General features: G+C 38.9%; 1 long non-coding RNA gene across 1 annotated transcript; it reads left to right on the plus strand.

The window, feature by feature from the left end:
- Window positions 1-5,198: 5,198 nt before the first annotated feature.
- On the plus strand, window positions 5,199-27,259 carry LOC103099659 (uncharacterized). The gene is made up of 6 exons (XR_008916158.1): window positions 5,199-5,666; window positions 7,016-7,175; window positions 7,309-7,349; window positions 8,233-8,449; window positions 23,291-23,970; window positions 26,829-27,259. It is a non-coding gene; the product is annotated as an uncharacterized LOC103099659 (long non-coding RNA).
- Window positions 27,260-27,492: the final 233 nt, after the last annotated feature.

Genomic DNA, 27,492 nt, shown 5'->3' on the forward strand with positions numbered 1-27,492 from the left:
GCCACACCACACCCGGATCTTCTTTTTTTAAAGAGCCTAGCTGCTGGCAGTGATTGGCAGAGCCAGGGGTCGCATCAGCCTCGGGGGGCGGGGCCCAGGCCGCATTGTCTAGGCCACGGCCAGCGGGGCGCTTCGGGGGCCGGGCAGCATCGCCGCGGGGGTAGAGGCTCCGAGGTGGGGAGGCGGGATGGGGGCGGGGGAGGAGATAAGGAGGGGAGCTAGGTCCGGGTCGAGCCTGGGCTGGGTTACCGAGGTTGTCAGCGTTGGGTGTCTGAGGCTCCAACGAACCCCAGCTCTTCGTGCCACGTCTCCGGGAGCCCCCCCAACTCGCAGCCCCACCCTGGCCTTCATCCACTGCACCCAACTCCGTGATCGTCCCTTCCTTGACTGGGCTCCGTATCTCCCCTGGAATCTCCGTGTGCCCTAAGCCTTGGGCTCAGTCAGTGTAACCCAGTTACACTGTTAAAGGGTCAGCCGAAGTCGTCCACAGAAACAGACTTAACGTGCTCCAGACCCCTCGGACATCGATGCATCCATGGCCACCCCCGCTCCCCTTTCTTTTCTCGCAGGACGGTGGGAAGGATTTCCAGATACCCAATTCAGGAAGGATCTTTTCCCTACATAACTTCCTGTTTTCGGGGACTCGTATGGGTTCGAGTCTAGGGGAAAGGAAGAGCAGGCCCGTCTCCACTACTAGGGGAGGGGGCGGCGGCCGGCTCTGCACGTAGCGCACGTGTGCGGCCGGGCCCCTCCCACCCCTGCTCCGCGGCCGCCGCCTCCTCTTCTAACCCTTCCCTCTTCCCCCTCCCTCATCCTTACCAGCCGAGCCAAATCCTTCCCCCCCCCGCCCCCCCCCCCGCCCATCACACCCCACTACTTGGACCTTCGGTTTTTTTACCCTGGGCTCTTTCTCATCCCCTCTTCCCTCCACACTTCCCACCTTTCCTAGATCTAACCCGCATCCTTTCTCCCCACCTCTTTCCCTCTTCCTTTTCAATCAGGCCGCACAGACATATTTAAGCATTTATTTCAAGGCCCCTGATCTTAAGTCTGCCAGAATGAACTTGGAAAGAGACCCAGCCAACTAGCGCTTTACTATTTGGCGTCACTCTTGTGCCAGGCACTGTGCTAGGGGCCCGGATACAAGTACAATAAAGAAAACCATTCCTTGCATTCAACATTATGTTCTTAATTGGAGAGACAAGGATGTATGGAGGCATATACAGAAATAGAGAGATGATACAAGTAAATGCAAAGAGGCACTGAAACTCGGTTTCTAGAAGATGGTATTTGACCTTCCACTTGAAGAGAGGGATTTCTGCGAGGCCAGCTGGGTGAGAGGGAAGCGCCTTCCCTTCCTAGAGGAAAGCACATGCCCAGGCACCTGCTGGACCGGGAAGGCCCCTGTCTGCCACAGAGCCCACCCCACCCCCCACCTCCACAGAATTTTTTTAGCACTTCCTAGCCTGGAGGCCAAGCCTTCTGGGCAGCTCGCCTGGGACCGGCCCACCTCTTCTTCCCAGCCACCTGTAAGCCGGCCTCTGACCCAGAGACAGTGGACTCTGTTCTACTCCTCGGGGTCTCTGAGGGCCCTAGGCCACTCTCAGAATGGATAGGTGCAGAATGGCCCCTCTACCTGGGCAGAGGGAATGGGGAGCGGGTCTCTCCCCAGGAAATCCCAAGTGAAGCCAAAAACAAACTGGGTCATCTCAAAGCCTGCTGCCTCTGGGCTCCCTTCTCCACAGACCCTGGCCAAGCCCTTCCACCCAACCGGAAGGAGGCATGTACTACACAGGGGCCCAGGCTATGACACCTAAATCAACTCTTCCATTCAAGAAGTGAAGCCCAGGTAAAGGGATTCTTTACAAGTGACCATGTTCATCCAGCCTTCCTTCCCCTCTCCCAGCTGCTGGAAGGGGCCTAAACACCCGAGTCTAGACAGAGTAGGTGTCCAAACCACGAAAACCCTGGGGAACTAACAGGATAGATTGGATCCTGCCCCAGCTGCGATCACCTTCCGTTCCAGTCAGGCCACCTGCAAAGGCCAGGGCACCTAGAGAAGTCTTCTTGAGGAGAATAGGGGGCCTGGGGAAAGGGCTTTGCTCCCCAATCTTTCTCTGGGCCAGGGTCCACCCCAATTGCAATGATCTTCCTAAACCTGGATCATTGGAACGTACAACATTCCTTCTATTTGAAACAAAGTCACCCCCGCTTATGGAAACCGGTCTGAGAAGGCTGAAGACAGTGGACAAAGGAGAGAAAGCCCCCACATTGCCTTGGATGATCTGGGTTCCTCTTAATCTCCTGGTGTATTAATTACTGCCTTTGTCTAGTGGGTGTTCCAGAGAGAGAATCTGGACTTTTATAAGGAATCAGATGCCTTCCCCAGATCCTCCACCTTGACAAGATGGGCTCTCTCTGATGGCTTATTGTTCTGTGAATTGCCCAAAAGAATCATTTAGGACCATGATTTATTTTCCCCAAACTTAAACTATCCAAATTTGAAATTCCAGGAGCCCTCACACCCCTGTGAAATGCCCCCAAGAGGATTTTTGCATATGGAAAATGTAAACAATTCATTTTTTCTCTTTAAGTCTGGCCTTTACAATTTATTTTTTGGTTATAAAGAAACTGTCCTTTTTCCCATCCCCAACCCCCTGAGCAGCTCCTGCCCCAGGATCATCCTGCATCTCACTTCCTTTGGTCTTTACTGGATTGTACAAGCTGTTCCTTTTTTTTTTAATCCCTTTGGCACTACCTCTTTCCTATTTATCATTATCTGGACCTCTTTGCCTACAAGTGTGCTCTGATCCTCAGTGGAACAGGACCCAACTTTAGGAACTAGAATAACAGAAAGATTCTTACATCTTCCTATGTAGAACATATATATCCTATTCCTATGTAAAGCATTCATAGACTGTCCTTCCCAATCTTCCATAACACTGGGAGTAAATCCTAGGGTAAGGAGCACAAACCTAGCCTCCCTATTCAAGGAAAACAATGGTTGTCAAGGGAATGTCACCTGGGAAAAGTCATAACATATCCGACCTGTTTAGTATGAAAGGAATCAATGCCATTTGGCTCTGTCTATTCCATTTCCTGCTCGGTGGGTTTCCAGGCTCTTCTCCAGAATTTGAGGAAGGGGGTTGGTTCCTTCTAAAAGTCCCAGATCTCTCTCTAAGACCACCCACTAGACAAAGACAGTAATACACCATGAGATTCCTATGAACCTAGATCAGCAAAGGTAATGTGGGGCTTAAAGTGTTTACATTTTTCCTTTTCCTATTTTTTCCTTCTGCCTTTTTTTAAACTATTCCTCTTCTAATAGTCTCATCTAGCAAATCAGAAAGGAGACTAAGGGAAAAGGAAGATGGAAGTAGATGGTGAGTAGATGGGGGGCTGAAACTGGGGAAGATCCATCCCATAGAATGCTCTCATGAAAAAAGTATCAGGAGAGAACTCCCAGAGATGAGACTTCTTTCCCAAAGAGAAAGATGGGCACCTAAAGGAAAAGGAGACAGGCCAGAATTTTAAAGGAGGGAAAGATAGTTGGGTAGTTGTAGGAGAAGAAATCATCCTTTGGTTCCCTGTGACTCAAAACTTGTTCCTCTGGTAAACCAACCCACTCTCAATTCTACCCCCAGGATCCAGCTCAGTAGACATCCCACGCAAGAGGGAGTGGTCACTTGTTTTCAGGAGAGGAAACATTACATTTTAGTACAACTGTTAATAAGGAAACCAACAGAAAGATATATTGTTAGCCTTTTTTTTTAAACAGTAGTTTGTAGCTGAACCAAGTTGCTATGGAAATAGACTGAGAAAATCTTGATCTGCAAAGACATGTTAGTTTCAGTCTATAAAAGCTCAAACCTTAGAAGCCAAAACCTAAGCTGGGTGAAGAGAAAAATATTCTAAAGGGTTTTGAGGAGAGTGGGAAATTTCTGACCGTGACTTTCACGAAATCAGACAAGACCCTGATCTATTTAGGGAAATAACAGAAGATGGCAAAACTTTTTACCAGGTAGGAGGTTTTCAGGCAAATTTTACCTGGCTGCATTAAGCTCAAAGCTCTGGAAAAGGCTTTGAATCAAAGTTTATCAAAATAGAATGAGTTGCAAATATCAGGGATTAGATTTGTAACCGATTTCTTTAATTTTATTTATATAATCATTTTCTTCCAATGTTTACTATGTGTTACCATCTCTTAAATATAGTATTTAGTAAATAATGTTATCTTAACAAGAAGCTTTAAAAAAATTTTTTTAAAGAGGTGATAAAAGAGAAAATTTATGTTTGGCATTTTCAGGTAAGCCAGTCTTAGCAGAAAGTCTATGGTTCAAGACCCATGGAAAGATCAAAACGTCCTATCATCACTGCCTGATGTTGCCAGTTTCATTTAGTTGGATGAACTGATTTTTTAAAAATATTGAGTTGAATCCTCATACTCTGTCTTACAAAACAGGACAGTAAATAGAACAGGACCCCCATCTTTCTTAAGGCATTGTCAACGTGTAAATCTAGAGATCCCCCAGTTTATTTAGTTGGGAGGTAGGAACCCCAGGTTTTGACCTTGTCCCAGGAGAGGTTTCCCCCTGAGGGAAGGTCCCACTTCACCAGACAATAGACATCCACTTCAGCTTTGGCACAGTAGGTAGTGCATCCGTCTCACTAGCTGAAGGTCCTGAGTTCTATCCTCAGAAGGAGGGTGTGATATACTGAGAAAGGCTTCTGGAGACAAAAGAGCTACTTGACTTGATGGGTCTACCTCCCCCTTGAACTGGATGTCTATTGTCTGGCCAAGTGGGACCTTCCCTCAGCTGTGACAAGGTCAACACCTGGGGTTCTACCTCCCAACTGAATAAACTGGGGATTTCTAGATTTACAGGTTGACACAATCAACCCAAATCTGTATTCAGTCCAGGATCCAGAGGAGGAGGATCAGCAGGCTCAGGGGATAGTCTGCAATAACTAGGAAGAGGAATCGAAATGAAAATATAAGAACTTGTAGAGCTGAGAAAGATAGTTCTGAACCTACTTTGGAATCAGCCCTTTTGGGCCTTAGATGCCGCTCATTCTCTATAGGGAAGGACACCTTATGCCAGACACCATACGCTGGTCCTTCAGAGACTACCCTGTCATTTTAGCTGGCTCAAGGCCTCCTCTGGTGGTTCATCAACTTGGACACCTTAAAGGTAAATGAGGACATCTATCTTCTGTTGAGTATCAGAAGCAAAGCAGCTCCCTTAGATCTCAGCCTAGGAGTAGAGCAGTGTGGAGTTAGGCTTCCTACAAATGGACTACTTGTCTTCCAGATCATCTTACCTCCTCCCCTTACATCTCCCCCAGAAAATAGGAAAAGGTTTCCCTAATGACCCCATCATTTTATGCTTTTCCGGAGGAGGGTGAGTGGGGAGGCCAGGAACCACAGTGGCCTTGGACACTCTCCAATGACCTGGCATCCTGGTCATTTTTTGGCCTCCATGCTACATTACTTTCCCCTCTTTAGATCTTGACAGATGTTTCTGAGTGTGGAAATTTACATTGTCCCCAGGATTCAAGGCTAACCTTGGACCTGAAATCCCTGCCGTGAAACTCATATAACATCCCAAGCAGAGTCTCCCATCTGACCTACCAACACCTGGCTGGAGCCCTGCCCTGAGAAAAAAGTGAGTGCATGAGAGTGCCACACTATCCTGAGACAGAAGAGTCCTGGGGAACTGAGAGAGACAGAAGAGGGGGGGCGGGGAAAGCAGGAAGCATGGGGGTGAAGGAAGAAGAGAAGACTAGAAAGTCCCAGCTCTCCTGAGAGATATTTGAAAGGAGACAGATCTAGTGAACTGTATGTATGGACCACTAGACATGAACAAAAGAAGGGGGGTGTCTGTGGGGAGCACAGCCAATGAAGAGAGAAAAGCAAATTTTTTCCAAGACCTATTTATTCAGAACTTCAGCTGATTCACCTCTTGTGGGAACCCCCTGCTACACACACACAGAAAATATCCTCTATTGTTTCTCATCAAAGTTCTGACAAGCACCATTCCTAAATCCCCAGTGCCTCAGTACTCCCAACAGAACTTTAGGTTATTAGAGGAGGGGACCCAATCCCTGCTCCCCTTCCCTTTCCAAATACCCCCTTCAGTCAAGGTTACTTAGAAAGGACCAGGTAAAACCCATCAAGACTCGTCCCACTGTTTCCAAAAGCATCAGTTCTTATACAAGTTTGGGGAAACTGGGGATCTTTCCACTGTGGTAGAAATATCAGTCTTGTGTCAAGGGGAAGGTCTGAAATGTAACACTGAAGCTTCTTGCTCCTCTTCTTCCTGGGACTGCATATGTGTGTGGAGGGGAAAAAAAGATCAAAATCATGATATCTTTTGACCAGTTAAATGCATTTTGGGAGTCAGGTCAAGGTTAACAAGGTTAAAAGAGGAAGGCTTCCACCCATTCAATTCCACAAGTCCTTAAGTACCTATTCTGCCCAAGCACAAAGACAAAAACAAAACTGTAATTGCCCTCCGGGGATTACATTCTAGGGAATGAAGAGATTGGGGCAGGGGCGGAACAAAATTCAAGTTAACAAAGCATTTCATAGCACCTACTTGGGGCCTGGCAACCTGTGCTAAGGTAGGGATACGAAAGAAGACAATAATTAGTCTCTGACCACGAGGAGCTCACAATCTAATAGGGAGACAATAAGCAGAAAACTATGACTACAAAATAAATTGGAAATACTCTCCGAGGGAACAAGCATTTATTAAGGACTTACAATAAGCCAGGCATTGTGCTAAGTGCTTACAAATATCTCAGGGGATCCTCACAATAACTCTAGGAGGCAGGAACAATTATGATCCCCATTTTACAGTGGATGAAGCCAAAGTAACCAGAATTTAAATAACTTACCCAGAGGTTAACAGCTACTAAATATCTGAGACTTGATCTAAAGTCCAGCCTTCCTTTTTTTTTTTTAAAACCCTTACCTTCTATCTTGGGAATTAATACTGTGTATTGATTCCAGGGCAGAAGGGCTAGACAATGGGGATCAAGTGACCTGAGGATGGAAATTTACATTGTCCCCAGGATTCAAGGCTAACCTTGGACCTGAAATCCCTGCAGTGAAACTCGAGTCTCCCATCTGACCTACCAACACCTGGCTGGAGCCCTGCCCTGAGAAAAAAGTGAGTGCCCAGGGTCACACAGCTAGGAAGTGTCTGAGGTCAATTTGAACCTAGGACCTCCTGTCTCTAAACCTGGTTCTCAATCCACTGAGCCACCCAGCTGCCCCCTAAACTCTGGTCTTCCTGATTCCAGACCCAGTGCTCTATCCACGCCGAAGATGTGACTCTAGAGTGGTATGTACTGAGGCGTGGGCAGGGGGAGTTGGTCATCTGACCAGGGTCTGCTTGAAGACAAAAGGGGTGACCCTCATAGTTTCAGGGACAGGACAAGTAGATATCTTAGATGGTATCAAGGCATAGCCTGGAGGTGTATCTCTCAGTCTCTCTCTAGTCTAAAGGAAGATCTAAAGAGGATAATCCTCTCAGGGTCTTATCCTAGTTATCAGATATTTTGGGTTAGGAGTCACCAGGATAGAAGGGAGCAAAGGAATTTCCCTGCTTATATTTGCCGGAAACACTTCTATAGTTTTGGGGGTGCAAGGCCCATACCATCATCTACCTGCTCTGTGATCCAGGGACACTGGCCTCCTTGCTTTTCCTCCCATATTAAACTCCATATCCTGACTGTGCATTAAAGCTTCCTACATTCCATACCTGAAATACTCTCCCCTCCATACCTCTAGAAGAGGAATTTTCGATTTTTTATTTCATTGTATCCTTCTTACAAGTTTTGGTAACTAAAAAAGCCTATCTTCTGTTAATATTAACTAAATCTGACTAAAATCTGTCCCATAGAATGTGAAGATTTACTTAAAACCTTAATTCCTTAGATAAGTAGGCAGAGGAAGAATTTCAATGATCTCAGATTCCTTGGTGACATGTAAATCTTCTCCCTCAATTAGCTTATTTGTAAATCCTCTGAATGTAGTTTCATCTGTAACCTTATTTAGTTTACCTATAAAGTTTGTTTGACTAGATTCGTCTACTTAGGGAATGTATATGAGATTAGGACTAAGTTTTTTCAACTTTTATAACTTTGAAAGAATGATGCTATGATGATTCTCATTTCTTTAATTTTTATGGCCTAAAAAAATGTACAAGTTATTTCTCCATTCAGAGCTCTGGGGACAGTATCCCTAGGAGAATGCACCTCAGGAGATGACTCTCCAAAGAACAACAGAACCCAGGAATGTTTTATATCCTTTGGGGAACTCGGAGCATCAAACCTACACTGACAGCTTGTCAGCAGGCTTGGGAAAGAGGCAGTAGCCAGAGACTGGGGTATCAGGGAGTGGTCTGCTACAATGGATACTAAAAGGATGGTTCCTGCACAGGTATGGGTCTTCTTGGGAACAATTCTCTGAGTTCTATAAGACTAAAAGGATGCTTAACTTTTAATTAGGTCTTTTACCCCCACCTCAGCTGGGAACATCAAGTACTTTAAGGTCTATTGTTCATTCTGAAAGGGGTGAGTCCGGGACTCCCCTTGGGAGGGGACAGGGGCAAAATTGGGGTCTTCAGATTTCAAGTTGACCCTATATGGATACCTATGTGCATTATACATGTGTATAATACATGTGAGAGAGACAGACTGTGATTAGGGCTACCCATGAGTGAGTGCTCCAAACAGCAAGTGAGACTACAAAGTATGGGGATAGATAGCTTCCCTTTTTATCCTAGTCATCCCCCAAGAAAACCCCTCCCCTTGTCTACCATTGGCTGGTCGATAAAGAGTTACAAGCAATACACAGAAGTTAGCGAATCAGAACACAGGCCAGCAATACCTAATTATACTAAATATTCTTTTGGTCTAAGCCAATCAGATTAGTGCATATTTTCAAATATATTTCTCTGCATGTTTTCCTCCAACCAATCAGAGGAGGAGAAGGTTATATATACTGTTCAAGTTTCAGTTTCTACATGCCAGCCAGATGTGCTTCCCTGAGAGGAGCCCATGCTATCTCTATTCCCCATAACATACATATGTGTGCGGATGTCTGTGAGAGATGAACTTCAGTAAGATGGTGGATTCCTCTCAAGGAATCACTAAGATAGAGTCAGGGAGCCTTTCCATCAAAACAAGTTAAGTTTCATGTTCAGGACCTAAGCCCCATTTCAGATAGAGAGGATTGAAACAATTCTTGTTTTGATTGGTTAAAACCTGCTTGAATAATTAGGATAATTAGTTTTGTAAATCACACATTCCAATTAGCTAGTTTTCCAGATAAAGTTGTAACTCTCAAGTAACCAGCCAATAATGAATAATGATAATGAGGGGAGGGGTCATCTTTAACATAAAAATGGAGCCTGCCTGCTCTCATTCTTTATACTTACTGGCTGGCTGGATCATAGCCTTGTGAGTACCCATTCTTATGAGGATGAAATAGATCCTTTGAGTGCTACTTTCTTTTGAGTAGATAGTCATTCCTCTCATGTCTAGAGCTATGACATGTATGTATCTTACATGTGGGTATTTATATGTACATATATATATATATAAAATATATGAACCCATACTTCTCTCTATATCCATATCTATATATCTTGTGGAAAGACCATCCTCATTTTTGCTCCTAGCTCTTCCGACTCTCCTGTCTTCTCTAGTGTGCCCCAGATTGGGTACCTTTCAGCTTCCTCTTATTTTCCTCCTTTGGGACATAAGCTCCTTGAGGGCAGAGGCTATTTTTCTTTCTTTTGCTAATACGGTATTTATAACCCCAGTGCTTAGCCCAATACCTAGCACATACTATACTAGGCTCTAAATAAATGCTTGTTGACTTGTGTGTTCATAGTTCTTGGTATATCATCTTCCTCATAAGATTGTGAATTTGTTAACTCTTTATTTTTGCATTTCCTTATAACTTCAGTGCTTAGTACATTTCTTGACATGTTATAAGTCCTTTAAAAATTAACTTTTTAAATCAAGGCATTGAAAAATTGGTTTTAAACATTGGCATTTCTATATATGTAGAAGAATGTTTAAAAATGAAATATAATGGACATACAGTAAAATATCATGAAATACATGAAATCAAATCTATTTTATTGCACTTGCTTTAGGAAAAGTAGATTTTAAATTCCATGTTACTTTCAAAACTATCTTGCTAGTCTGTGCTTTCTTCTTAAATCTTTCTGTTCTTTTCTATACCTTTTAAAAGACTGTTTCCATGTCATTTTTTGCTAACCTGTCTTCTTAATACTTAGTTAAAAGCTCAGAGAAAGGAAAAAAGCATTACCAATTGAGAGCTAGGCCTAGAGATGGGAGGTCCTAGGTTCAAATTTGGCCTCAGCCACTTCCTAGCTGTGTGACCCTGGGCAAGTCACTTGACCCCCATTGCCTACCCTTACCACTCTTCTGCCTTGGAGCCAATACACAGTATTGACTCCAAGAATGAAGGTAAGGGTTTAAAAAAAAAAGAAAGAAAAAATAAAAAAAGCATTACCAATAAAAATCTACTTAAACAACAAAAAACAAAAACTTTCCCATTTATAGTAGCTCTTGGAGTTTTAAATTTTTTATTTAAATTTTCTTATTTTTTATTTTTTTATCACACAAAACTTATTTCCATATTATTCATTTTTGTAAGTGAATAATCTTATAAAACCAAAACCGTAAATCATATACCCAAATAAACAAGTGAAAAATCATACGTTTTCATCTGCATTTATACTTCAAAAGTTATTTATCATCTTTTTCATAAAGTCCCTCAAAATTGTCCTGGATCATTGTATTGCTGTTAGTAGCAAGTCTATCACATTTGATCATTCCACAATTTTGTAGTTACTGTGTATAATGTTCTTCTGGTTCTACTTATTTCACTCTGCATCAGTTCAAGTAGGTCTTTCTGGCTCTGTTGAAATGATCCTATTCATCATTTTTTATAGTACAATAGTATTCCATCACCATTATATACCACATTTTGTTCACTTTCCCCAATTGAGGGACATCCCTTTAGTTTCCAATTATTTGCCACCACAAAAGGCGCAGCTATAAATATTTTTGTGCAAACAAGTCCTTTCTTACTTTTTAGCTTTTTGGAGTTTACAAGTGATTTTGAATTCTATGCCTAGTTGTCTCCAATACATCAAAACTTGAATCATTCCAAAGAGGCTGAGAATAAAGAAAAAGGTAGAAAGAAATCCCACCCCAAATGTCACCACCTCTTCTCCATTAACCTGTAGAGAGTGCACCCATGTTTATTTTCTCATCCTTTGAGATTCCAGTATTTTGACATCTAGAACCAATTAAGACCCTAATTAACTTTTCCAACCTTACTCCACTCAAACTTGAAACTTTCTCAGTTCCCTATATTTCTAAAGGATCTTCCACATATAAAATATAAATAATTGATCCTTTTTAGATTTGGGTTTGAAAGGGAAGATTCAGTTCTCAGGAGATCTTAGAGATCTCCTCCTGATCTTCCTGTTAAAGCCTCTTAAAGTTCTTTGACTTGAATCCAGCCCACCATATTGAATGAATGAATGAATGAATGAGCATTTAAGCATTTACTATGTGCCAAGAACCATGCTTATTGTTTGGGACATAAATTCAATAGAGAGAATTAACATATATAGGAAGCAATGACCAAGATGAATGTTTTCATGTGGAAAACTACAAGGATGAAGAGCAGAGTCATAATAGGGTTGACCAACATTTTTTTTCAAGAACAATGTCAGTGTAATTCAATGATTCTGGAGTAGAAAAATGGGGTGAGATGGTGGAGCATGTTTTAGGTTAACAAGAGGATACCCAGGGTGGAATATGAATCATAGCTGGGGCCAACAATATAGTAAGGAGTATGGTCAACTAACCTGTTAAAATAATGTAGGAGCCCAGGGCAAGAGTTCCTGAGCTGAGAGTGTTAAGCCCTCTAAGGCAAGGTCCAACAATCTAGAACAGAGGTATCAAGCAAGCAAAATGCTCAAGACATGGAAGTCTTTAAACTGGAGTGGGGCCCAAATCAGATTAAAATATGTTTGGGGGGTCCTCTAGGTGGCTGAATGGATAGAGAGCCAGCCTAGAGATGGGAGGTCCTGTGTCCTTTGTCCTTCACACTTCCTAGCTATTAATCTGAACTGCCTTGCCCTTACTGCACTTCTGCCTTGGAACCCAAAACTTAGTATTGATACTAAGTCAGAAGTAAAATCAATCAATGGGTCACTAAAATGTAATTGATAAATATTTAACAAAATAAATAAAAACTCAGTCAAATACAGATTAGGTCAATACATAGTTTTCTAAGTCAATGTGGGGTGGCAGGGATTCTGGGTTAGTAACTCCCATGTGTATGTGAGTCTGATAGCATTGGTCTAGTGTGAACTTGGAAACTACTCCACCCTAATTAGACATACTTTAGGGGAAGATAAAGTTGTAAACTCCTGATTGAACAATGAAGGTACTTAATTCATACCTTATAGTGAAGCTAGAACTTTAAGCTGTCTATTTTTAGATCTAATACAAAAAGGTGTTAAGTACCTATAAAGGTTAAATTAATCACAAAAAGGTCAAGTAACTCACAAAAGATAAGCTTAACAAAGAAGTGTGAAGTATTCAAAAGATATAATCTAACCAGAGAAGGTGAGAATTTAAGAGTAGACAGTCCTGGAGAAAATCTAATCAAAGAAGGTGAGAACTAAAGAATAGGCAGGTCTGGAGAAAGCATCTACTGTGATTGGTAGATGTGAAAAATTTAGAGGAGATGACATAAGAAAAAATTTCTTTAAAAGGAGGCAAGAAAAAGTTCAGGCAACTCAGTTCAGAGTACAATTAAATTCAGAATTGAGTTCAGTTCAGGACTGGAACTCAGTCTGGAGGATCCCCCTCAGACAGCTTCCTGGAGAAGTATCCTGGTGAGTGATAAGACTGACTCCCGTTCCCTTGGGCTCAGGCTTTGACTAAGGCCTTTAACTACTGCCTGGCTCAACCTGAGCTGGTACAGTTTAAATTAACCCTTTTCTCTCTCTCTCTTTTCCTTGATTTCTTCTCTCTATATTAATTAAAATCACCATAATTACCAGCTGACTTGGGTATTTTATTATTTGGGAATTTTCCCTGGTGACCAATTAATTAGATTTCAAGTCACAAAGCTAAAATTATCCTTATACTAGAGAGCATAGGATGGGAAGAAAGGGAATTTCAGACCCAGAGAGCAGTGTGAACAAAAGCATAGACAAAGGGGGACACAAATACATGCTCTGAATCAGGAAATTAGTCCAATATGGTTGAACTATAGAGTGCAAGAAGAAAAGGAATACAAAATAAGATAGTACAAATAGAAGTCTATTAAAATTTGGAAAGAGGAAGAGAAACAAATTCATTTGAACTGTTCAAAGGAAAATAGAACAAAATAGATACACAAACAGTTTGATAGGAACACTAAAGATAACAAAAAGACAAGAAAAAGAAATCAAGGGGAAAAGCAAAGGCAAAGAAGAAACAAAATGAAAAAAGAAAAAACTTCAGATATGACAATAGATTAAAAATAATTTCTACTAAAATGAATTTTAAAAGCTTCATCTAAGTTGAAGGATATAGAATAAATACAAAAAAGTCTTTACAATATAAAGACATCTAAATTATTGGAGAAATATGAATTGCTCATGGACAGGGCTAGTTGATATGATAAAAAGTAACTACCAGAGATAATTTGCTTATTCATTCACATACCAATAAAACTACTAAAAGATAACTTTATAGAATTAGGACTAAATAATAATGAAATTCATCTAGAGGCACTAAAGATCAAGATATCAAGGGAAATAATGAAAAAGAATAGTGGAAAGGATGGAGGCCTACCAGTTATAAGATTTCAAATTATACTTTGAGGAAGTAATTATCAAAACAAATTAATAATGGTTTAAAATACAAAGGTTGATTAGTGGAATAGATTAGGTACACAACATATAGATGCAAACACCAACCTAGTGGTTGATAAACTGAAAGACCTCAGCTACTTGGGTAAGAACTCACTATTGTGCTAGGAAATTTCTGGGAAAGTTGGGCAGCAATCCGGAAAATGGATGTAGACCAACATTTCACAACACGAACCAATATAAGGTCCAAATGGAGACCTAAATTTAAAAGATCACATCAACAAATTAGGAGAATAAAGAAAGAAATACCTTTCAGATTTATGAATAGATGAAGAATTCATAACCAAATGAGGGACAGAGGGGAATGATAAAAGATCAAATGGAAATTTTTAATTACATAAAATATAAAGATTTTTGCACAAATTACAAGATAGCAAAAATTAGAAGGGAGAGAGTTAAATGGGGAAGGGAACTATTTTTAGCAAGTTTTATTGATAAAAGTCTCATTTCCAAATTATAAAAGGAATTGATTCAAATATATAGAAATAAGACCCATTCCTCAATTGATAAAGAATATGAACTTATAGTTCACAGAGGAAAAAATCCAAGCTCCTGTAGTCATATAAAAAAAATTGTTCCAAACCACTAATAATTAGAGAAATGCGAATTGAAATAAATTTGAGGTTATATTACATTCTTATCAAATTGGCAAAAAAAAAGAAATGAAAAGAAAAGAAAATGACAAGTATTGGAGAGGCTACAGGAAAATATGCACATTAATGAACTATTTGGGGAGGGGGCTGTGAATTGGTCTAGACATTCTGGAATGCAATCTGCAACTATGTTCAAGCAGTCACTTAACTGTGCATACATTTTGACCCATTACTACTACTACTAAGCCTAAACCAAAAAAGAAATCAAGAAAACAAGGAAAAAATCATACATTGACAAAAATATTTATAGCAACTCACTTTTTTTTTTTTAATAAACCATCTTAGAATCAATATTGTGTATTGGTTCCAAGTTAAAAAAAAAAAAAGTGGTTAGGACTAGGCAATGGAGGCTGTGACTTTCCCAGTGTCTAAGGACACATTTGAACCCAGGACCTCCCGACTCTAGGTCTGGCTCTCAGTCCACTGAACCATCTAGTTGCCCCCTAGCAGCTCATTTGTGGTAAAGAACTTGAAATTAGAGGGGTGTCCATCAGTTGGGAAATAACTGAAAAATCATTACCTATCCATGAAATAGAACACTAGTGTGCCATAAGAAATGATGGAAAGGGTAGTTTCAGAGAAACTTGAGGATTATATGTGTGAACTAATGCAGGATAAAGTCAACAGAAACAGAAAAATTTTTGCTGATATGCTATAAGTAATGTCAAAGCTTTAAAAATGAACAATTGTGAAAGATTAAACAACTCTGATCAATGCAGTGATTAACTGTGATTGCAGAGGAATCATAATAAAGTGCTGACCACTTCAGAAAAGAGAGGTGGAACACATAGAATGAGAAACACATTTTTGGACAGGGCCAATGTGGGAATTTGTTTTGCCTGATCACGTTTAACTGTATATAAAAAAAGTTTTATACTCTTTTGGTGGGTGGAGATACAGTAGAAGGGAGGAAAAATGCTTGCAAATTGAATAAAAATTTTAAAAAAATAAAATTTTTTTGTTTGTTTTAGAGAAAGATTTTTTGATTATATTAAAGAAAATTTCTTTTGTTTCCATGCTTTTAATTGCTTTAAATATAAACAAATGCAATATTTGATTAAAGACATCTTCATGGGATCATAGAAGTCCAAGATGAAAGGGACTTTAGAAGCCATGTAGTGTAATTCCTCTATTTTATGGATAAGGAAATACTCAGAAACACCAAATAATAATTTGCCTACCCGTCAGAGTTCACACCCAGATCTTCCTAACTCCAAGGCTAGAAGTTGATCCATTATACTTTCCTACCACTGCCTATTTTCTTCATTTACAAATATAATTCTGTATTTTGTTATAAGATTTTTTATGCTAATTATTTTCCTAGATGTTGAACTATCCACGCATTCATGATATTGCCATAACTTGATCATAATGAATAATTTTAGGTCATATTTCTGTAATTCGTTAGCCAATAATTTATTTAATATTTTACATTAATATTAATTGGCAATATTGGACTAAAGTTCTTTTCTCTGCTTTATATTTCTCTTGTCTGGGAATCAGGATAATAATCACATACAAAGCATTTGGCAGATTACCTTCTTTTGCCATTTGTTTATCTCTTAGGTTTTGGTTGAGTGCCTTCTTTTGCTATTTTTGAAAAACATTTGTGTAGCACAAGAATGATTTGTTCTTTAAATGTATAGAACTCATTTGGAAATCTGCCTGGACAAAGAATTTTTTCCCATAGGAATTAAATTAAAATTTGTTTAATTTTTCTTTCTGATATTGGATTATGTAGGACATTTATTTTCTAGTTTGCTATTTGGTGCCTATTAAATTTTTGGAGACAGTCATCCATTTTGCTTGGGTTTTCAAGTTTGTTGTATAATTTGGAACAGTAGTTGTTTTTTTAATTGAAAAATTTTAATTAATTATTATTTTTCCATGGTTATATGATGCCTGTTCTTTCCCTCCCCTTGTCCCTCCCCCATCCCCCATAGCCAAAGAGCAACTCCACTGGATTTTACATGTGTCATTGAACAAGATCTATTTCCATACTATTAATATTTGCACTTAGAGTCTACATTCCCCCATCATATCCCCATCGATTCATGTGATCAAGCAGTTATTTTTCTTCTGTGTTTCTATTCCAACAGTTCTTTCTCTGGATGTGGATCTTTTTCATAAGTCTCTCAGAATTGTCCTGGATCATTGCACTGCTGCTAGTAGAGAAGTCTGTTACATTCAATTGTTGAAACAGTAGTTTTTAATTATTTACTTTCCATTTGTTGTGAATTCCCCCATTTTATCATTAACTTTTTAAATTTGGTTTTGCTCTCTTAAAAAAAAAAAACCTTAGTCAATAGTTTACCAATTTATCAGTTTTTTAAAAACTTACTTCTTAAAAATTTATTCAATCATCTAAAATGTTTACTGCTTATATTGTTAGTTTTCAGGAACTTCCCTTTTTTGACTGTTTTGAGATTATATTTGTGTTGCCTTTCTAGGTTTGTAAAAATTGCATACTCAGTTAATCTCTATTTTGTTAACACTAAGTGTTCAAGGATATAAATTGTCTTATAAGGACTTTTTTATTAGAAAAAATTAAAAACTCTTTCCTTCTGTCTTATAATTATAACTAGGTATCAGTTCTAGGCAGAAGGGCTAGGCAGTTGGGATTAAGAGTTTTGCCCAAAGTCACATAGCTAGGAAGTGTCTAAAACCAGATTAGAATCCAGGATTTTCCATCTCCTGTTCTTGGACTCTATCCACTGGGCCACCTAGCTGTCCCTTTATAAGGATTAAATGAATGAAATGAGATGTATGAATAAGCATTTACTAAGCCTTATTAATGTTAAGTATTGTACTGAGTATTGGGGATACAAATGAAAAAACAGAAAGAGTAATTGCCCTTAAAAAAGATGAGACAAAACCTACAAGGGAGTGATGGCCAGGGTCTGTCATTCAAGTATTGACTTTGGAATATTTTGGTTTGGAAAGTTACAGGAATGGGAGTAAAACCATAGAGGAATAAATTCTACCCTTTCTAGTCGCCATGGAAGAATTGAGTTAATTATGATTCCAGAACTGAAAAGTAGGGGCAGAAATAGAGAAAGGAAGGACAAAGGACATGTTCCCATAAGTAAGCAAATGGAAAAGAAGATGGCTGGGGGGGAAAGTAAAGCATAGTTGGCATTACCCAAATATTATGAAGCATTCACTATTCACTAATATAGACATTCACTAATCAGTACAATGTGATGACTAGAATGAGAGATTGAGCTGCATCCCATGTTACTGTGGCATGTTGTTTTGTTGCTATAATTCTCTGTGTTATTCTTTTTTGTTTGGATGGATACTCCAAGTTTATTTTTTTATTTTTTTTAGAATTGAAAAATTTTATTTAACTAATTAATTTAGAATATTTTCCCATGGTTACAAGATTCATGTTCTTTCCCTCCACTCCCTCCACCCCGCCTCCCAAAGCCAATGAGCAATTCCACTGGGTTTTACATGTGTCATTGATCAAGACCTATTTCCATATTATTAATATTTGCACTAGGGTGATTGTTTAGAGTCTACATCCCCAATCATAGCCCCATCAAACCATGCGATCAAGCAGTTGTTTTTCTTCTGTATTTCTACTCCCACAGTTCTTCCTCTGGATGTGGATAGTGTTCTTTCTCATAAGTCCCTCAGAATTGTCCTGGATCATTGCACTGCTGCTAGTAGAGAAGTCCATGATGTTTGATTGTGCCACAGTGTATCAGTCTCTATGTACAATGTTCTCCTGGTTCTGCTCCTTTCACTCTGCATCAATTCCTGGAGGTCCTTCCAGTTCACTTGGAATTCCTCCAGTTCATTATTCCTTTGTGCCTCTGTGGTATTCTTGATGGTTTATACAATTTGGTATTTATTTAACCCATTGATTAAGATGTTATTTTTAGACTTTATTTAGCTCTATAACTTTTTCTCATGTCTCCCTTCATGTTATAATTTTTGGTTGTGTAAAAACTGTAAAAACTGCATTTAAATTTTTTTTCCATTTTTCAGTATATATGTGTTATTTGTGTTCATGATCAATTTTAATATACATCCCATAGGTCTCTGAGAACATGCACATTCCCTAAGATTTCCCATTCAGAAGAATCCATAGGTTTGTCAAATCCAGTCTTTCCAAAATTTTAATCAAGTGTATAATAATTTCCTTTGTGGGGCCAGCTAGGTGGGTCAGTGTAGCCAAGTGTAGAGATGGGAGGTCCTGGGTTCAAATATGGCCTCAGACACTTCCTAGCTATGTCACCTTAGGCAAATCATTTTATCCCCATTGACTATCCCTGATCACTCTTCTGCCTTGGAGCCAATACGTATGATTCTAAGACAGAGAATAGGGGTTTTTTTTTTAATAATTTTCTTCTTTTTTGTTTTTCTGTTGTATTTGTCAGAATCAGACAGAATGACATTAAAATCACTTATAATGAGTGACTTACCACTGCACAGTGGATCAAGTACTGACCTTGGAGTTAGAAAGACCCAAAATCAAATTTTGCCTCTGCTGCTTGCTGTGGTTCTAGGCAGATCAGATGACCTCATTTGGCCTGTTTCCTCACTTGTAAAATGGGCATAGTAATAGTAATATAATATAATAGTAATAACTTCACAGAATTATTGTAAGGATAGAATGGGATAACATATGCAGATATTATTTGTAGAATACTTTGTTAAATTTAAAGTGCTATGCTATGCTAATTCTATTATAATTACCTAATAATTAAAATTTTGTGCTTAGCTTTTACTTTAGGAGTTAAGTTACTATGCTATTTAGTGCACAATATTTAATAGTTTATTTATCATGCTTTTATTAATAATGATTTCCCTCTTATTTCTCTATGTTTTCTATTGCTTTCTCTTAAATCATGATTGTAATTTTTGCTTTTGGGGATTCATCTGAAGCAAATGCATCTAATTCACTTTGAATCAACATGAATCCCCATGGTCAACCTTTATTTCTTAGAAGCAACAAATTATTGAATTTTGTTTTCTAATCCATTTTGAAATTAGTTTTCTTCTTGTTGAAAGATTCTGCAAGTTCAATTCAATCAATCAAATGAACATTCAAATGTATAAGTATAGGGTTTAGCTTTCCCTATAGTATATTCTATTTTTATAGGAGTATTTTAAATGTTTTTTAATATTCCATTAAGTGTGATAAGGAGGCCAAAATACAAATTCCACTGTTTAGTGTTCAAAAACCCTTTAGAAAAAAACTTTAGCTTATTTTTCTAGATAGTATACATTACACAACCTCAGACATTCCACATTCCAGTCAAACTGTCCTACTTGTTCTTCCCTCCACAGGATATCTCATCCTCCAGCTCCCTGCCTTTGAACAGACTTGTCTATAATGTCAATAATACCTTCCCTCTTAACTGTACCTCTTGGACCCTTTAACTTCCTTAAAAGCTCGGTTCGGGTATCACCTCCTCTATATGAGGCCTTTCCTAATTCTTCAGCTGTAAATATCCTTCCTCCCTGTATTTATTCATCAGCACCCATGTTGTATCTTAACCCTGATCCCAACAGAAGTTACATTCCTAGTGGGTAGGGAATGTTTACTTTTTATTTTTGTATCTCCAACAGTTACTGCAATGTATCATACATAGGTGTTTGATAAATATTTGCCTAATTAAATTGGTTTGTAATGATATGATCTTCCCATTGTGACTTTAGAATTTTAAAAATTGTTCTCATTTTTCTATTTCTGCATTTTTTGTGTGCTTGAGCATGCATTGATTCTCAGTCAATTGCTTCACTGAGATTTTCTTTTCTTTTGTTATCAGTGCTTATCATTTGTTTTTTTGAATTTTTTTCTTCAGCAATCTTATTTCCAGTTTTAAAGATATCAGATCATCTTTTCTGTGTCTTATTGTGATTCTAAATCACTCTGCAGATTCTTGCAATATGTCCAACTATTCTCTCTCTTCTTGAGCTATGGGAATTTCCATTGTAGTCTGTTCTTCTCTTTTGTAGCCATTCATATAACAATATTTATAGAGGTAGCCAGATAGCACAGTGGATAGATTGCCAGGGCCTGAATCAGGAAGATATGAATTCAAAGCTGGCCTTAGACACTTCCTAGCTATGTGACCCTGGGCAAGTCACTTAACCTCAATCATGTATCCCTTAGGGCTTTTCTGTCTTAGAACTGATACTAAGATAGAAGGCAAGAGTTTTAAAAATATATATTTATAGCTGTTCTTTTTGTGGTAGCAAAGAATTAAAAACTCAGAGGATGCCCATAATTTGGACAGTTGCTGAACAAGTTATGACTTGTGTGAAAATTAATTTTAACTTTTCCCCTGATTGTGAAAATGAAATTAACTCTTCCCTGATTGTAAAGATTAAAGTGTAACCCCTGTCCATTTTTTTGATATTATCATCAAAAGTGTGAACATCCCACTTAATCATTAAGTAGGAGGTCTGTGACCTATGTGGGGACGAATCAGAATCAACTGACTGCCTCCTGGGCAGTCCTAAGCAAAGCTTTAGACTATGATTTGTCCATGTAAAAATTAGGAGATGGCACAGGAAGTGACACAAAAGAGTGTCCTTAAAAGGGGATGACAACTTCCTGAGTGCTCTTCTACTGGCAGTTCTTCATTATTTGGAGTAGAGGCTGGTGAAGAATTTGTTGACTGGACATAAGACTGTTCCTGATGAGGCTATCCTTAAATCTCTTCCTTTTGGACTGACACGTGGTGAGTGAAATGACTGACTCCTTTCCTGGATATTTTCTGAAGAAACTAGCCTCAGGAGAGACCTACTTCTTGAGAATTTTCCCCGGGTCCTTGGCTTTGCTGAGGCCAGCTGAAACTAATTCTCCTTGCCTGGGTTGAGCCAGGGGCTGGGAGTAAATTATTTAGTGCTTAGGCTAGCTTATCCTCTCTCTGATTTTCTTTTTTTTGCTCTTTCTATATTTTGTAAATAAATTGAAAAAAATCTCTTTGGAATTAATATAAATTCCTGGTGACCCTATTCTTAAATAATCCAGTCCAACCTTTTAAATAAATAATCCCTTTCCCCCCTTACACTTGCAAATGTGATCGAATACTATTGTGCTAAAAGAAGTGATGGAAGGGATGGTTTCAATAAAACCTAAAAAAATTTTTAGGAACTGATGCAAAGTGAAGTGAGCAGAACCTGGAGAACAATTTGTATAATAGTAAGGCCACTATAAAAATAAAAACAAAAACTTTAAAACAGGAACTCTGATCAACACAAAAGCCAGGAACAATTCTGGAAGATTCATGATGAAACATGTTACTCACCTGTTGGAACACTAAGGTACTTAAAAGAGTATAGATTGAGACCATTTTGTGGATATGATTAATGTGGGAATTTGTTTTACTTGATTATACATGTATGTAGTGGGTTTTATTTTATTTTTCTTGCTTTCTCAGTAGAAGGGGAGAAGTTGGAGGGAAAGAATGAAAACCTGAAAACAAAATAAAATTGAATTTTAAAAAAGAATTAAGACTGAAAAATTGCATAATTCAAGAGGCCATCAACATAAATAGCAAAGTCTCTAAAGATGATATTAGAGTAATGGGTCCAGAAGAAAAGTATGAACCTAAATTCACTGAGAAAGATGATCATAGATTGAGTAGATGGCACCAAGTCTAGGGAGAGAGTGATTTAAAAAAAAAAAAAGGACATTGAAAGATGGCTGTAGAAGAATGGCTGAGACATGACAGTGTGTAGCAGAATAAGTTTGTTCCTCCTGTATACAGAAGGCTGAGATAAATAATATTAGAAGGAATAGCTACCAGTGGAGAGGGTAGTAAGGGATGTGGTTTCCTCAAGGGAAAGCCAGGTTCACTTGGGTTCCCAATGGGTTAAGACCCATCACCTTCTCTATCTTATGTCATGAAATTATATCCAGGGTCTGAATCCAAAGCACTGGGATGCAAAGCACTGAATCTGTTAAAAACCAACTACCTCCCATCCCAGCCCCTCCTAACGGAGTGGGCATAGAAAACAATGATTTTCTGGGAGAGGAGTGATGACATCCTGAGAAATCCCAGATACATGTGTCCAGTCTAGCTTTGCTCTTGGAGTCTTCCAGATTGTTCTCTTGGATTTTTAGGGAAAAGTGCTAGTTCCTTTGGGAAGCCTTGGAACCTGTCTCCAGGACACCCTAGAAACATACATAGACAGAGACTCATATAGACCTAAATTAGCAAGAGAAGTAATTATTTAAAAATTTATTTTCCTTTTTTTTTCCTCTTTTGGGAGGCTAGAATAAAGAGCAGAGTTGAGGCTAGTATATATCCCTGATAGGGGTTGGGGAAAGATTTATGAAGTGTTTTCAGAAGGATTAACCTAAGAAAAAGACACCAAAAGAGAAATATAGGATGGATGCCTAAAGGAAGGAACGACAGGCTAGAGACGGACAAGGTCAACAGTTGTGGAAGGTTTGGGCAAAAAAATTGTCCTTTGATTCTTTGTACTCATCCTTTATTTATCCAGGCAGGTGCCCTCTCCAAACCACTAATCCCAAGGGCCTTGCTAAGAGGTTAAAGATAATGAGTTTTGTCTCTAGGGATGCCACAAAGCACATTAATATAGTCCCAGAGAGCTTGAGTGTGGGATATTGAAGAAGGCAAAATAATCATATGTCACCATTATCTTTTTCTGGCTCCACAGTGTCTCTGAGGGACAAACCAGAACTTTGAGGAACAACCATAATTAAGGGGCAGGACCTAGGATATTGATTCAACAAAAAGAAGGGAAGTGTTTAGAAGATAGGAGGAAAACCAGGAGATAGTAGTATCATAAAAACTAAAGAAGAGAGAATATCCAGCAGGAAGAGGATGTCAGATGGTGCAGAGATGTTAAAAAAAAAATGAAAACTAAGAACAGTTGTTGGCTTGATACAAAATAAAAATCTTCTAACAATTGTTATGGTTGTTGAGTCTTTTCAGTCATGTCCCACTCTTCATGACCCCATTTTGGGTTTCCATGGCAAAGATACTGAAGTGGTTTGCCATTTCCTTCTTCAGCACATTTGATAGATGAGGAAAATGAGGAAAACAGGATTGAGTGACTTGCCTGGCGTTACACAGCTAATAAGTATCTGAGGCCAGATTTGAAAATGAGTCTTCCTGACTCCAGGCATGGCATTCTGTGCCACCTAGCTGCCTGTTTCTAACAATTAGACTTATTCAAAAGTGGAAAGAACCACCTTCCAAGGTAACAGAATCCTTATCATTAAAGGTCTTTAAATGGAAGCTGAATATCTATTTGTCAAATATGGATTGGACAAGATGACTTCTGAGGTTCCTTCCAAGTCTGAGATTGTGGGATTCAAAGATGTGTGTTTAAAGGTAGGAACACTAGTTAGGTGACTATTATAAAAGTCAGAAGTTTTTAACATTTGTGTGTGTGTGTGTGTGTGTGTGTGTGTGTGTGTGTGTATGTGTATCATGGGCCTCTTTAGCAGTTAGATGAAGCTTAGAGATCCCTTCTCAGCAGAATGTTTTTGATTATATAAAATAAAATATATAGGATGCAAAGAAAATCAATTGAATTGAAATATAGTATCATATTGTAACATTAAAAAGAAAACAAGTTCAAAATCATGTTATATGTCAGTAATGGAATGCCTCAGTACAATAAGAAATGATAAGTAGGATGATTTCAGAAAAAGCTGGAAAGATCTGCAGGAACTGATGCAGAGTGAAATAAGCAGAACTGGAAGAACATTGTACACAGTAATAGCAACATTGGACGATGATTATCTGTTAAAATTTGGCTGCTTCCAGCAATGCTATGATCTGGGACAATGCTGAAAGATTTATGATGGTGGATGCTATCCACCTCCAGAGAAAGAACTGTTAGTTGTCTTTTTCATATCATTTATTTGGGGGTTTTGGTTATGGATGAGTGTGCTCTTACAACAATGACCAATATGGAAGTATGTTTGCATGACAATATTTTTTTAAAGAGTTCATCAGTCAGATTAAGAACTCTTAGACCAAACAATAGAGTTAAGGTCCTCAATAAGGGTGTTTGGAAATGGAAATAGAAAGGACAATATTAATGCAAGCGATATCTGAGGAAAAATTCATAGGATCTGGCAACTGATTGGATATGAGTGGTAAAGAAATAGGAAGAGCCAAAGAAGACTCTGAGGGTCTAGGCCAAGGTGACCAGGAGCATGGAATTACAATTATCTGAAATAGAAAAAATAGGGAAAGGAACCAGTTTGGAGTAAAAGATGAGTTTAGTTTCTTACATGTAGTGTTTGATGAGCCTACAGGCATCCCGATAGAAATATCCAATAGGCAGTTGGGAATACAAGACTTCAGCTAGGCTTTGGAGGTACTGATTTCAGAATCATCTATATGAAAGTGATCATTAAAGTCATGAAAATGCATGAGATCTTCAAAAGAAAGAGTTGAGAGAGAGAGAAGAAAACAAGGGATAGACACTTGAGAGAACATTCACTTGGAGGGATGGAAGGGCAATGATGAGCCAACAAGACTGATGGAGGCAAACCATAAGGGCATAGTGTCATGTGAACTAATGAAGAAAGGATACTAATAAGGAGAAATTTATCAAGACTGTCAAATACTTGAAAGGGGTCAAGAAGGATGAGTATTGAAAAAAAGGTCCTTGGATTTGGTGGTAAAGAGCTCATTGGAGTATAAGGGGTATGAATCCAGTCACTGGTGTGGGTCCTCATTGCTACCCTACCTACCAGAGGTCTTGGATCTAGCACTGAAGATGCTTTCCTATAGCATATCTAAATATCCCTATTAACATTTCATTTGAAGATGATCAATTCTTTATTAACTGTAAACCTGAGCCTCATACTTGGCCTTTACAAAGGAAGAACAAGGTGTGAAAGAGAGGAGATCTACAGAGACTTGGGTTCAACTCCTAGAGTACAGATAAGAAAAAACGAGAGATAAATATTTTAGGCAATACTCCAAGACTGAACCCAGTCGGTATAAACCTTGAATTTTGTTTCTAGACTACAGGTTACACTAGGAAAAAAACAACTGTTCCAGGAAATAAATAAAAATGGGTGCCATTTTGTCATACTTCAGTAGGGAGAAAGGAGAGGCAGCAAATATGGGCTCCTCAGAGTTTGAAAGTGAGCAGGAAGGAGAAATAGAACACAAATTTGTTAAGAAAGCAAGGTCAGGGAAATTAATTTTTTTTATCATGGGAAACCTGAGTGTGTTATAGCTTGAAAGGAAGGAAATGAGAGATTGAAGATTTGTTTTATGGAGAAAACAGAAACCATTTGCCTGTGAGTTCTCTCTTCTTATCTATACTATAATTTGTTATCCTCTATTCTCTGATGAAGAGAGGGTCTACTTCTGTTTCTACTTGGAATCCCCTCTTGTTTCCTCCAGCGAATTGCCCTTGCGATCATCTCTTCTTTTCAAATTTTTGCCTATCATTCCTTCTCTGTTGCCTACAATGTAAATCTTGAAATTTCTCAGATTTGTGAATGTTAAAAATTTCCACATTGAGGAATCCTCCATTGGAACAAATTCCCTACTGGAATTTTGATGTGAGAACTCACCAGGATCAGAAATGGGAGGACCTCTACTCCATCCGTACTTAAGACTGCTTTAGGGGAGAAAACTCCTTGCTATGGGAGGACCTCTACTCCACCCATATTTAAGACTGCTTTAGGGGAGAAAACTCCTTGCTAAACAATGAAAGTACTTGGACCCATGCTTATAATAAGGCAAGGAGTTCTTTGAGCCTGTTTTTTAGAATTCATACAATGGGATGTTAGGTACCTAAAAGGGTCGGGCAAGTTTTCTCTTAATGAGATTAGTCGACTCAGCTGTGTTTTCTCTGGTTCAGAATTACTGAGGAGATTAGTCGACTTAGCAGGAATTCAGATGGGCTATCCTTTAGGAAACATCTACGGTGATTGGTAGATGGAAGAACTTAGGGGAGGTGACATAGGAAAAAAACCCCTATATAAGAAAAGGTATCTCTTGAGCAAGGGAGGCTTGGAGATCCTTAGATCCTTAGGTCCTTGGAGATAGATCCTTTTGGAGGAGACCCTTTGAAGATCTCTTGAGAAGAAGTTCCTTGGGAGGCTGACTCTGGCTGGAACTTCCTCTGGGGAGACTCTGTTCCCCAGACATCCTTGCTTAAGACAAATCTTGTGGTGAGTGATAAAAGACTGACTGACTGATCTCTCTCTCTTAAGATTCAGGTCTACTGGAACAACCTCCAGGAAGTGATGCAGAGCGAAAGGAGCAGAACCAGGAAAACATTGTACACAGAGACTGATACATTGTGGTACAATCTAAGGTGATGGACTTCTCCATTAGTATCAATGCAATGTCCCTGAACAATCTGCAGGGATCTAAAAAATACTACCCACAAGCAGAGGATAAACTGTGGGAGTAAAAACACCAATGAAAAGCAACTGCTTGACTACAGGGTTGGAGGAGATAAGACTGAGGAGAGACTCTAAATAAACACTATAATGCAAATTCCAACAACAGGGAAATGGGTTCGAGTCAAGAACACATGTGATAACCAGTGGAATCATGCGTTGGCTATGGGAGAGGGAAAGGTGGGGGGGAGGGGAGGAAAAGAAAATGATCTTTGTTTCCAGTGAATAATGTATGAAAACGACCAAATAAAATAATGTTTAAAAATTAAAAAAAAAAAGATTCAGGTCTAGTCCATGTTGGCTTAAGGCCCTTTATACTTATTTCCTTTTTCTCTCTTTCCTTTAATTACTCATTGTATTATTAATTAAAATCTCTATAAAACCGAGTCGACTTGGGTATATTGAATAATTGGGAATATTTCCCTGGCGACCACCTTATATTTGACTTAAAAACCAAGACACTGTAATGAAA

Source organism: Monodelphis domestica, chromosome 2 (genome assembly GCF_027887165.1).
Source record: "Monodelphis domestica isolate mMonDom1 chromosome 2, mMonDom1.pri, whole genome shotgun sequence".
NCBI classification, from domain to species: Eukaryota; Metazoa; Chordata; class Mammalia; order Didelphimorphia; family Didelphidae; genus Monodelphis; species Monodelphis domestica.